Genomic DNA, 12,577 nt, shown 5'->3' on the forward strand with positions numbered 1-12,577 from the left:
ATACTGACCCTATGAGGAAGCTACTATTATTCCAGTTTTTCAGAAGATAAAGCTGAGGTTTCCAGAGGTCACACAGCCAGTAGAACTCAAACCCACATCTGTCTGGCTTGAGAGCCAAAGCACTTCACCATCATACTACATTAGTTTTCAAGAAACAAATCCCTCATGGGTCTTTGCAATTTGTAAAATCTCCTTTGCTGTCTGATTCTTTGGAAATGTTCCTAATTCTTTGGAAATGTTCCTATCCCTAACCCTAACCCTAACCCTAAACCCTAAACCCTAACCCTAGGATAATTTAATCCACTTTTACCTCCATAGAATGTTGATAAGGGATATTTCTGTGGTTTTGCATGTGGAGGGTGGGGTGATATTAGAGAAAGTTTGATACTGACCTAATCCTAAAGAACCTGTTCCCTACTCTTCTTACAGACTAAGACTCAAAGTCTTAGATTCCAAGGGAAATGCTCCTACCCGCACTGGGAATAGTGGGGATTCTCCTCATTCTTCCCTAGAACCAAGAATGAAGTTTCCTCCTTAGCAGCAGAAACCAATCAACAACACAACAATAAAAATGCAAATAGGAATTCTAAATTTTGGAGTCCCTGGCACTAGAACAAACTTCTCTAGGTCAGAGATCAGCAAACCTTTTCTATAAAGGACCAGTAATAGTTAATATTTAATATAATAAATATTTTGGGTTTTGTGAACCATATGGTCTCTGTCACATCTCTGTCACAACTATTAAACTTTGCTGTTGTAGTGTGAGAGCAGCTGTAGACATACCGAAACGAATGAGTGTGGCTGGATTTGGTCTGTGGGCTGTGGATCGCCAACCTATCTTCTAGAGCTCACAATGGAATCCTCCCTGCTGTCCAGTTCAGAGGAAGAAGATAATTTTGATCTTTTTTGGTTTTATATCCTCCTCGAATACTTTGGCACTATGCGTGCCTAGCCTCCGGTAGCTAGGGGAAACCGTCATTCATCTCCTCTTCGGAATCTTCAGAAACATCTTTTGTCTAAAGTATTGTAGGGTTGAGTCTTTGTTTTTTGGATATGTAAAGAAACAAATGAGCACCAGTGTGAAGACGGATGTCTCCACCAACAGATAGCCAATATATGCTTCATTACCTTTTTTCTGTCTCCTCTCTCTCTCACACAATTGCATTACATATATTTATGGAAACATTATCCATGTGCTACATATATTTACAGAAACATTTTCCTTATATAGATGTGTAATATATGATAAAACATACCAAAAATCTTACAGTTAATTCTCTCTCAGCTTTTTTTTTTTAAAGAGAAGGGGGCTGGGCGCGGTGGCTCACGCCTGTAATCCCAGCACTTTGGAAGGCCAAGGCGGCTGGATCATGAAGTCAAGAGATCGAGACCATCCTGGTCAACATGGTGAAACCCCGTTTCTACTAAAAATACAAAAAAATTAGCTGGGCGTGGTGGCACACGCCTGTAGTCTCAGCTATTCGGGAGGCTGAGGCAGGAGAATTGCTTGAATCCCGGAGGCGGAGGTTGCGTGAGCCGAGATCACACCATTGCACTCCAGCCTGGGTAACAAGAGCAAAACTCTGTCTCAAAAATAAATAAATAAATAAATAAATAGAAGGGATTGCACTCCGTTGCCCAGGCCAGAGTACAGTGGCACAATCATAGCTCTTTGCAGCTACCTCGTGGGTAGCTGGAACTACTAGTGCATGCCAGCATGCCAGGTTAATTTTTTTTTATTTTTTATAGAGACATGGTCTCACTATGATGCCCAGTCTGGTCTCAAACTCCTGGCCTAAAGTGAGCTTCCCAACTCAGTCCCCAAATTCTTCATGGTGGAATTACTGATAGCTCTTTTTAATGCCTTTAAAAACTATTTTCTAAACTTTGTGTAAGGAGCATATATTAATTTTATCCTCAGGGAAAAAAAGAAAATAGCCCCTTATCATTTGTTTTCATCTTAGTATTTATATAGATGAAGGAGAAAGGGAGAAAAAAATGTTGAGGAGCAATCTAGACGTGCCAGAAGGGAAAACTGGGGCTCCAAAATCTTTCCATACTCCATTTTTACAAAGGGATGGTTGGTTTAAAACATTGGGGAAACAAAGTCAGCACTGCACTTCCTTTTTGAAATCCTGGAAGGAAAGGCATGGAGAGGGTAGAAGTCGGGACTGATGAGCCATTTTCCCATGTTCTGCATTCAGAGAAAGAAAAGAGACTGCTTTTGACATTTGAAGGTGGGGACATGGATGTTTAAAATAAGTATTTTCTGCATGTTTGCTTGTTTTGCCTTATTTAAAAGTACTACTAGCCAAGTGTGGTGGCTCATACCTGTAATCCCAGCACTTTGGGAGGCCAAAGTAGGAGGATCACTTGAGGCCAGGAGTTCGAGACCAGCCTGGCCAACATGGTGATATCCTGCCTTTACAAAAAATACAAAAATGAGCCAGGTGTGGTGGCAGGGGCCTATAATCCCAGCTACTTGGACGGCTGAGGCAGGAGAATTGCTTGAACCTGGGAAGCGGAGTTTGCAGTGAGCTGAGATCGCATCACTGCACTCCAGCCTGGGCTACAGAGCAAGACTCTGTCCCAAACAACAACAACAACAGGTACTACTAACATTTTCTACTTCCCTCAGTGTGTGCTGATTTCAGACAGTCTAATTCTCCAGATCTCAAGACAGCCTTTGTCCACGAGGTTTATTTCAGGTGCTTTGTTGAGGAGAGGTGAAGGTTTAAATATGGCGAGGACAGGGGGGAAGCAGAGAATGGACAGAGGACCAGGGCTCCTTTATCCAGTTCAAGCCACATTTGTTAAGTGCTCATGCATGGCCAGCCACTGTTTAGGGTGATAATAGATCAAAGAATAAGACTGAAACCCTGTCCTTTGACAACACTATCTAATACAGTTGTCCTCATCCTCAGCTGCATATTACAAATACTTGGTAGCCTTTGAAAAATATTGATGTCAGAGTCCCACCCCAGACCACCTGATCAGAATCTCAGGGGTAGGGTCTGAGCAAAAAAAAAAACAAAAAAAAAAAAACCAGGCTAGTTGACTTTAATGAGTATGCAGGGAAGGTTGAGAACAATGGTCTAAAGGCAAAGGCAGTCTATGACCATACCATCCTGAACGTGCCAGATCTCATCTAAAGGCAAAGGCAGCACAGGCCTGTCTCTGCAATTCTACGTGCTTGTGCTATGAGAGGAATGTGTAAGTCCTGGTTGGTCATGTCGGAGGAGGAAGAGATCAACTGTGCTTTGGGAAGGGAAGTTCTGTGAAAGAGTCATAGAAGAAAAGATGCTTAAGCTAAATCTCAAAGGACAAGCAGCCGTTTCCCAAGCCAAACAAAGAGGGGTGGAGTGGGGTGCATTCCATGCAAAGAAATCAGCCATTGCCAAGGCATAGAGGTGTGGAGAGCGGGTAATGTACCCTGTAGCTGCGTGGAGGAGGGTCAGGCACTGTTATTTATCTGCTCAGGTTGCCATAACAAAATACCACAAGCTGGGTAGCTTAGACAACAGAACACATTGTTTCACAGTTTAGGAGGCTAGAAGTCCTAAGATCAACATACTGGTAGAGTTGGTTTCTCCTGAAGACTGTAAGGGAGAATCTGTTCCATGTCTCTCTCCAAGCTTCTGGTGGAATTCGGGCAATGTTTGTTGTTCTTTAACTTGTAGACCCATCGCCGAACCTCTGCCTTCATACTCACATGGCATTATCCCTGTCTGTTCCAAATCTCTCTTCTTCATGAGGACACCAGTCATGTCGGATTAAGGGCCTCTCCTACTCCAGAATGACCTCATCTTAGCTAATTGCATCTGCAAGGACCTTATTTCCAAATAAGGTCACATTCTGAAGTACTGGAGGTTAGGATTTCAATGTATGAATTTTTGGAAGACACAGTTTGACCCCTAACAGGCAGAACAGCAGAGAAGGAGGCTTGAGAATAAGGCATAAAGTTGGACAGAGAGACCCTGCAAAAGAATTTGAATATTGTCTTGAGGGGTCTAAGAACCACTGAAAGCTTTTAATATTGAGACTAACAAGATAAATGTAATAGCTAATATGTATATGTGCCAGGCACTCTTCTGGCTTAACTTTATGTGCTTTCACTCCTTTAATCCTCGTAAGTAAAGTCCTAATTTTACAGATGAGAAAACTGGGCAGAGAGGGGGTTAAATACTTTGTCTGAAATCACATGCTAAGTAAGTAGTGCTGTCAGAATTTGAATCCAGAGGAACCTAGCTCCAAAGCCTCATTGTTGCTGCTGCCTCTGGGTCATGAACACCTCAGAGTCTCAACTGTTCCTTTGCTGTGGCCGACTTCCTCTCTGGGTCTCCAGCCCTTACCCTTCTCTCGAGCTGCAGTTCCACATCTCTCGTGGTCTGTGGATGTTCCTATTTCAATGTCGTTTATCATCTCATACTCACCAACCCTGAAATTGAACTCCTTATTTCCCCTGAAACAGGAGCTTCATTTCTGTTTTAAAACACTGCTGTTCATGGCTAATCCTTTCCTGTCCTGCCAGTGCACGGGGGTAGTTATGGAGGCCAAAGATACCTGGTGTTTTGGTTTCTTCCCCTGGGTCAGTGGGGATGGCTGTGACCATTTGAGGCATGGGCTGTGTGAAACTGGACTGTGTGAAAATGTTTGGAGCCAGTACACCGGGGCTGCCAGGGGTATTGCTGTGGGAGGATGGGGAGTCTGAATTGCCATTAAAAGCACGGGCATTTAGTTTTCCCCAGATACATTTCAACATTTTGCTAGGCCTGGCAAAGAAGACAAGTAAGACCTCACATGGTAGTGGGGACCCCATGGGTACAAAGTGATTCTGAGGCTTCCATGGGAGGTTTGTATAAAAAGTTGGCATTCCACGGCTCCCTCCTTTCAATAAGTGGATCTGGTTTAAAGCCTGGGTCCCATCATTTAAGCCACGAAGCCAAAAATGCCCCTTGAATGACATGGGAAAAAAGGGCACTGCATTGTGAGCTGAAAGACCCTCATTCTAATCTTTACTCAGTTTCTTGAATATTCAGCAAGCCACTTCAGAAACACGGAAAATAAACAGAACTTAAGTGTATTTCTTCATCTGCAGCAAGGTGTTAGATTCATTATCTCTAAAGTTGCTTGAAGCTCCAAAATTCTATGATTGTTATGTCCTAATTGGGTATCAGACCAAAGATATTCAATGTCAGCTACATCTGAAATTGGCAGATCAGTCTTAAACCACTATATTTGTGAGAATGGAGGAGTGAGTTGGGTTTTTAAAAAAAATGCTTATAAAAAGTTCTTTGATGCCTCCTTTAAGCCTAAAGTTGGGTTTCTTCATTGCTGTCTCCTGTCACCTGATGTTTACCGAGAGAAGTATCATCAACAAAAATTGCTAAATGCAAGCAGTTTTGGCTAGATTGACTTCTGGGTAATTGAACCAAACAGTTTTCCCAAGGATATATTTGTCTTTTATCAGCTACTGTGGCACCAAAGACAAACTTCTCCCATGGCAATGGGCTCCATTTGCCAATTTGTGCAGGTAACAAGCTGTCTTTCTCCCTGGCAATGGAGATTTTCCTGTTGTGGCATGAAAAGAAGGCATTGTCAGTTTTATTATTATTTTTGAAAGAAAATGTTTTGAATCACTTGTTTGAGGCCTCCTCTTCTAGACTTGGGTGGAGTGATGACTAAGTTAAGAGAGGGCCTTAACACAGGGCAAAGTGGGGGCTCCTGGGAATTACGGGAGGACACTTCTTCTTTAATAGCAATTACCTTGCCTGACCAATTCTAGGCAGCCAAAGGACAGTCATTTCATATTCCACTGCTTGACTGTTGGCTTTTGAGATAGAGACTTAAAATCAAGGAATAATAGCCCCACGTTTCATAAAGGGAAGTACAACATTAAGAAGTGAAGAAGGGGCTAGGCGCGGTGGCTCAAACCTGTAATCCCAGCACTTTGGGAGGCCAAGGCGGGTGGATCACGAGGTCAAGAGATCAAGACCATCCTGGTCAACATGGTGAAACCCCGTCTCTACTAATACAAAAAATTAGCTGAGCGTGGTGGCGCGTGCCTGTAATCCCAGCTACTCAGGAGGCTGAGGCAGGAGAATTGCCTGAACCCAGGAGGCGGAGGTTGCAGTGAGCCGAGATCGCGCCATTGCACTCCAGCCTGGGTAACAAGAGTGAAACTCCGTCGCAAAAAAAAAAAAAAAAAAAAGAAGTGAAGAAATGCACTTAGAGTTATTGGTAAAGGAGATAAGATTTAAACCTCAGTGTCCCAAACTTAATCCCAGATGCCCATGCTTCTTCATGTAGAAGTATGTCCACTTGAAATCTGTTGGAAGATATTAGGTGCTTACCTAAACCCTGGCCTTCAGCTGTTTGCTTCCTAGTGTTTCATACTTCCTTATTGAATAATGGAAAGGAGTGCCTCAGATGCTGCCAGGACTGGTGCTGTGATGACTGAGTCTGGGCATTTCAGGCCACAAGGACTTCCAAAGACCAGAGTTCACACTGTGTATTAAAAACCCCGAATTTCCATTTCTCCTAGACAGAAGACAGTTTCACTTCTCTGTGACACTCTCAAAAGAACAGCTTTGAAGGAGATGAGATCTGATTGTGAAACTGTGGGTAACATAGCTCAAGCATGTTTAAATTAGGAAGAGGAGTATGGAAAATAGAATCACAAGATTAGAAGGAAATTTGAGAATCTATAGCGTCCACCCCCCTGTCCTCAGGCAGGAGTGCATGTAAATTTAGTAAGTCATCCTAATTTTAGAGATTGTGAGGCCTGGTGATTCTATAACTCCCTCAGAAGGGCATTTCAAGCAAACTTCATAGTCATTCTTTCTTTGTTCATCCATTCTAAGTCTCCTTTCCTCTCATCTGAGCTGCATATTCTCCAAAATCACCTTTTTTTTTTGTCTTTTTTGCCTGAGTAGAGTTTAATGAAGAGGGCAGGACTGAGGACATCAGCAAGCAAGAGTGAAGCCCTGAGGGACCAGCAGCAGTAGGAAGCCATCACTGTCTCCAAAGTTGAACAGGCAAGGGGAGACAGCATGTTATTGGAGACTCTTGAGAGCAAGATCCATGCTCTGGGCAGGAGTAACGGCCACAGAGGGATGCAGCTAAACTGCAAAGAAGCCACAGGAAGATAGGACAATGAACGGCTGGACTTCTCTCTAATCCCACCCTCCAATCTCGTGATGGTCCCTCCCACTGGCTCATCCAACCAGGGGCAGAGAGCTAAGAAGCCCGGGAGATCTGAACTTAGAGGTCAGTCTACCTGGGGCTGGAGGAGAATGGAGATAAGCAATGAATAGATGGAGAAGGAGAATGACAAGTGGAGGAGAACCAGCCATGGAGCCCCAGGATGATGGAAAGGGCCAGGAAACCCCGCCTCTCTCCATGGAGACCTTCAGCCAATCTACACGTGCTCAGCCCCATCCGAGCCCTATTCCCTGAGGTGCCAGATGCCTCCTTGTTGAGAGTCTGAGCAGCTCATGAAGCCGTTTTGGCCATGCCCTGCTGCGTAGATGGCATTTCTGCTCTTCTCCCATCTGCTTCCTTTCCTCCTGCACTGAGGGGACATTTCTCATCTAGTGAGCACTGCTTCTCTCTTATTCTAAAAGCATCCAATATTTGAAAAAACAAGATCTCATCATTCCTCAGACTTATTTTCTAAGTTATATAGCATAAATTTTTAATCCTTTATTCAAATCTTTAAAAATATTTTTAGACATGTTATCAGTTTATTGTGAATTCCTAGAACTCACACATTATTTCTGTTTCTCAAATTGTGACATTTCCTCTCACATCAGCTCCTGCATAACCCAAGGTAGGTATATATGTTTGTATCCAAGCCCCAAGTGAGCCCTTACCTACCCAGAAAACTCTTATTTGGCAGCTTTGCCTTCAGAAGTAACCTTGACAACTGCAAGCTGTAACTACCAATGGAGGTAACAGAAAAGCTAGAAAGAGCAGAGAAGAATCAGATTGGGGCCAGTTATAAAAAAAGAAAGCAGCCCTATATGCCTTATTGGACCTACGGCAGTCAGTGGGTTTAAAATACCATAAATTCAATCACTGAATTTTTTTTTTTTTTTGAGACAGAGTCTTGCTCTGTCACCCAGGCTGGAGTGCAGTGGTGCAATCTCAGCTCACTGCAACTTCTGCCTCCAAGAATGAAACGATTTTCCTGCCTCAGCCTCCCAAGCAGGTGGGATTACAGGTACATGTCCCCACATCCAGCTCATTTTTGTATTTTTAGTAGAGACATGGGATTTCGCCATGTTGGTAAGGCTGGTCTTGAACTCCTGACCTAATCCTCCTGCCTCGGCCTCCCAAAGTGTTGGGATTACAGACATGAGGCACTGTGCCTGGTCTAATCACTGGCGTTTGTACATCCTCTAGAAAAGATGTTGACAAAGGGTATGCTTAGTAAGACCTGTTTGAAGAAATTTGTTTCTCGCTTTAGAATGCTTTCCAACCAAATTTATTCAAGTAAATTGAATCTTAGCAGGAAAAGAGGTCAATTAGGTAGATATTTTACCACTGTAGGTTGTCAGAAAAATGTAAGCCAAGAAATGCTTTGGTTAACAACTCATTTAAAAGATGAGGAAAGTGGAGAACAAAGAGAAGAGACAAGTCCCTGCAGGCAATTAAAGATAGTTAGGGATAGGAGCAGGTAGGAAGGATCTGCCTGACTATGGGCTTTTATTTTTCAGGAGAACACTCAGTTTGAAAATGTGCAGCAAACTCTGGGTTACTAGTGGCACCACGAGTACTGAAAATGTTTGTAATAGTACTGATCAGGGGAAAGTTACAGTTGGGATTTTGGCTAGAAAGTTTGACTGACTGCTATAATAGCTCCCTGGCTTTTAGCATCGGCCACCCTTTCTACTGCTAGGTACCTCAGGCTTTGAAGGACAGATGGAGGAAAAATTCCAGGAAAGCCAAAAGTTTGAAATTATACTCATCATCAGCTTTGATGATGAATTTAACTTTTCTTTATTGTTTGGATCTCAATCACATATTGAGCTTAGATTATACCCTCCTTGAGGTCACAAATCTGAACTAATCTGTGCCTTAAAGTTCTGTAAATGTTCTTAATAAATTACTCATTCAGCTTTCACTTAACAAACATTCTCTGAGTACCAACTATGTGCTAGGCAGTGTTCTAGACCTGAAAAAAACAGCTCAAAATTCCTACTCTTCTGGAGGTCTCCTTAACAAGGACAAACATAGTGTTTATATATGCTATATTTTTTTGTCTGTAACCCTAATGAGATCATGAAATGTGAAATGTGAACCAAGAACAAAAAGCACTGATGGGGAAGGAGGGCCCATCAGGGGCCTCAGCAGGGAATGCTTCCCAGATCTGGCTATGCATGAGAAATAGCAGGGGAGGTGTAAGAAATACAGATTTCGGGGCCTCACTCAAGACCTATGAAATTAGTATTCTAGCTTTGAGGTCCAGAAATCTATTTTTCAAAAGCTCCCTAAGTGGTTTTGACGTGGCCATTTCAGAACTGGTTCCCAGGCCTGTGTTTAGAAATCACTGAGCTAAATGTTCTTTCGATGTCTGTATCAGTCAGGGTTCCAGCAGGACAAAAAAGGCACTTCCTGTTGGATAATTTGAGGAGAGTTTACAAAGGGATGATTTACAGATGGGTGGTTGGACCATTGGGAAACCTTATAGAAGGATGCAGAACCCTGAGGCTTGTAACCCACAGCAACAATTAGCATCCCTAAATGTGAAAACGAGCGGTGAATGGGGTTCCCAGAACCAGAAGGCAGAGGGCTGGGGGTAGAGGGCCTCTTGACAAGACCTCTGCTCTCCAGTTGAGAGACACAGCCAGCGGATTTAAGCCAAATCCAACCAGAATCCAGAAGGCAAGGATGCCTATTCTTAGAGACCACATAAGCCAGCCTACCAGGCACAGAGAGCAAAGAGAGATGGAGGGTGAATCTGGAGGAGCAAATGAAGACATTCAGCCCAAGGTCCTTTTCCGCTGTGGGAATGTAAGAAAATAAAATGGGGCTGGAAATAGGTCTAAGTATGTATTCCTAATATTTCATAACAAAATTGTTTTCCTGAGCTGCGTAACTCTTAGCTCCTTATTGTCTCTACTTGGTAACCCCCAGGGACAACAAAATGCCAGGTTTTGTATTTACTTTTGTTTTTTGATAGTAGTTAATATTTACCAAGTACTCACCATATTCCATACACTATGATAATTTTATTTTAATTTCTAGAACAACATTTCAAAGTAGGTATTATTATTTTAAAGAAAAGCAAATTAGTGTAGAGAAGGGTTGAAAAATTTACCTTGGGTGACACAGCATGTAAGCAATAAGGCCATGATTTGAAGCTAGGTCTGTCTTCTATCAACGTCTGTGCTATTAGCCTACCAAAGAAAATGTAAATCCCACTCACTCTTGGAAACTTGGGAGCCTATGTTCTAAGCAATTTTGTCAAATACAAAAAAAAAACCAGTTTCTTGTACTCTTGCATGTAGTTTTATATTCATTCATGACCTATCCATGTATCTGTTAAATATTACATACCTTTCCATTCACACTCAGAAAGCAACTTGAGCCTCGTACACTATCTATCATTGTAGACATTCTTGACTCCGGCCTTAGCACTAAGTTGGTACATTTTCTCTGTGCTCTGCTGGTACTTCTATGTCCAGAACAGAGCTAGGATGATCAACTGTTCTATTTGTTCTGGACCGAGTGATTTCCCAGGACATGAACATTTCAGTGCTAGAACTGGGACAGTTCCAGACAAACTGGGATGATTGGTAAATGCCAGGTTTTAAAAATACCTCCAATTTTGTATGTCAGCCTCAGAAATTCTAAAGGCACAAAAATGATTATTCTTCACATTATTCTACAATTCAGATTCTGGTTACTTCTATCTCTGTGTTATCCTAAGCTTAATTTCTAGCCCTTTCTTACTACAAATAAGTTGCAGCACAGAAGTTGCATGATAAGACAGGCAGGGAATTGCAGCAACACAAGTCATCTTGGCATCCAAATATGGCAGGTGATGAAGGATGTAAGCCGTCTTCAACACAGCCCAGATCCCCATCTCTTACAATTTTAGTCCTAGACATGTGACACTTGGCTCAAAATGCACAGTGCTTATTTCACTATGTTGTAATTGCTTGTTTATTCCTTGTCTTCCTTGTTAGACAGAAAGATAATTGAGGGCAAGGATCTAGCAATCTCAAGATTTAGAACTGGACCTGCCCCGTGATATTAGCTCAGCGACTCACTGGGGAGCATCTTGGGATACAAAGAGGGTACATTTACTCAAGATTTGCTTCTGAACTTTTTTGATTCATTATGAAGCTTCGCTTTTTGTATCGTTCTTGAAATACATTAGGCACTTGAAGTGGGCATGAGGTTGGAGGAGCTCACATTATAGGAGAGTTTCCTGCTAAATAAAGTTTCCAGGCTCATCCCCCATAGATTGATCTGCCCTATGGACTCCCCCCACTCTCTACCCAGCTCTGTAGGAATCAGAGTTACAAGAGCGAAGAGAGCCCTAGGGCTTCTTGGTTAGCTTACTTTCTGGCTCTGATGTGGCCTTTACTCTTTCTTGTTGTTTGAGGGAATGCCAGACAAATGAAAAAAAGTTTGTTTTTTAGGGGGGCAAAGATTGAATTCAAGAAAGTGATGAAGATGCTTTAGAAAGATGCCCAGGAATCTTGCCTTCCTGCATAGTATCATTTAAGATAGAGAGAAGGACAGCAAAAAAAGAATTAGCTTTTTAAAGCATTTATTTTGTGCTAGGTACAATGCTAACTTTTTACATACCCAAATGAAATTATGACATACCACAATATTACAAGATTAATTATCATTTCCACTTGCAGGTAAGGTTTCAGTGTGGTTGTGTAACTTGCCCAAGGTCATAAGAAACAGAGATTGGATGTCAAATCAGGTTTTCAGCCTGTAAAACTCATGTCTGTGTTTGCTAGGATGTACCAACACCTCCGATGATCTTGAAAAACTCTGGACTGGCTCCCGGGTCCCAGATTTCTCTCAGTTTTCTGATGTTACTCAGATACTGAACATGACCAGGAAACATTGGGTTAGTTTCCACAGAAAGCCTATTAGAGGCATGGGGCTAATGACAGGATGGCGGAAAACATCCCTAAAGGAAGGAATGAACAGCATGAGCCATGGTTTGGGAGCGTCCTTATAATATTTAGGGAAAAAGACTCCATTTATAAATGCTCATAAAATCTCTGATTAAATTCCACCTTATAAATTATTCACAGAGAACTGCTCAGGATTTCCCCTCACTGCAGGGTGAACAGCTGGCCTTCTGCAATGCCAGGCCTAGGGGTTTTGGTTCTTTGAGGATCAGTGCCCTCTGCAGGTTGAAGTCAGAGAAGCCGAAAGCATGAGGAAAAAAAGGACAAAGAATTTTCTGCTCCTGGTCCTTCTCATGTAAGTGCTTGCCTCAAAGTACATTAAAGACAAAGGGTAGGGGACTTCCAGAGGAAATATTTTTCCTCGTGTGACCTTGAGTGTGAAATGTCATGGAACCACTGGGCAGGTGATG

This window comes from Aotus nancymaae, unplaced genomic scaffold (genome assembly GCF_030222135.1).
Source record: "Aotus nancymaae isolate 86718 unplaced genomic scaffold, 86718_ANA_hifiasm-v0.15.2.pri h1tg000040l, whole genome shotgun sequence".
Taxonomy (NCBI): domain Eukaryota; kingdom Metazoa; phylum Chordata; class Mammalia; order Primates; family Aotidae; genus Aotus; species Aotus nancymaae.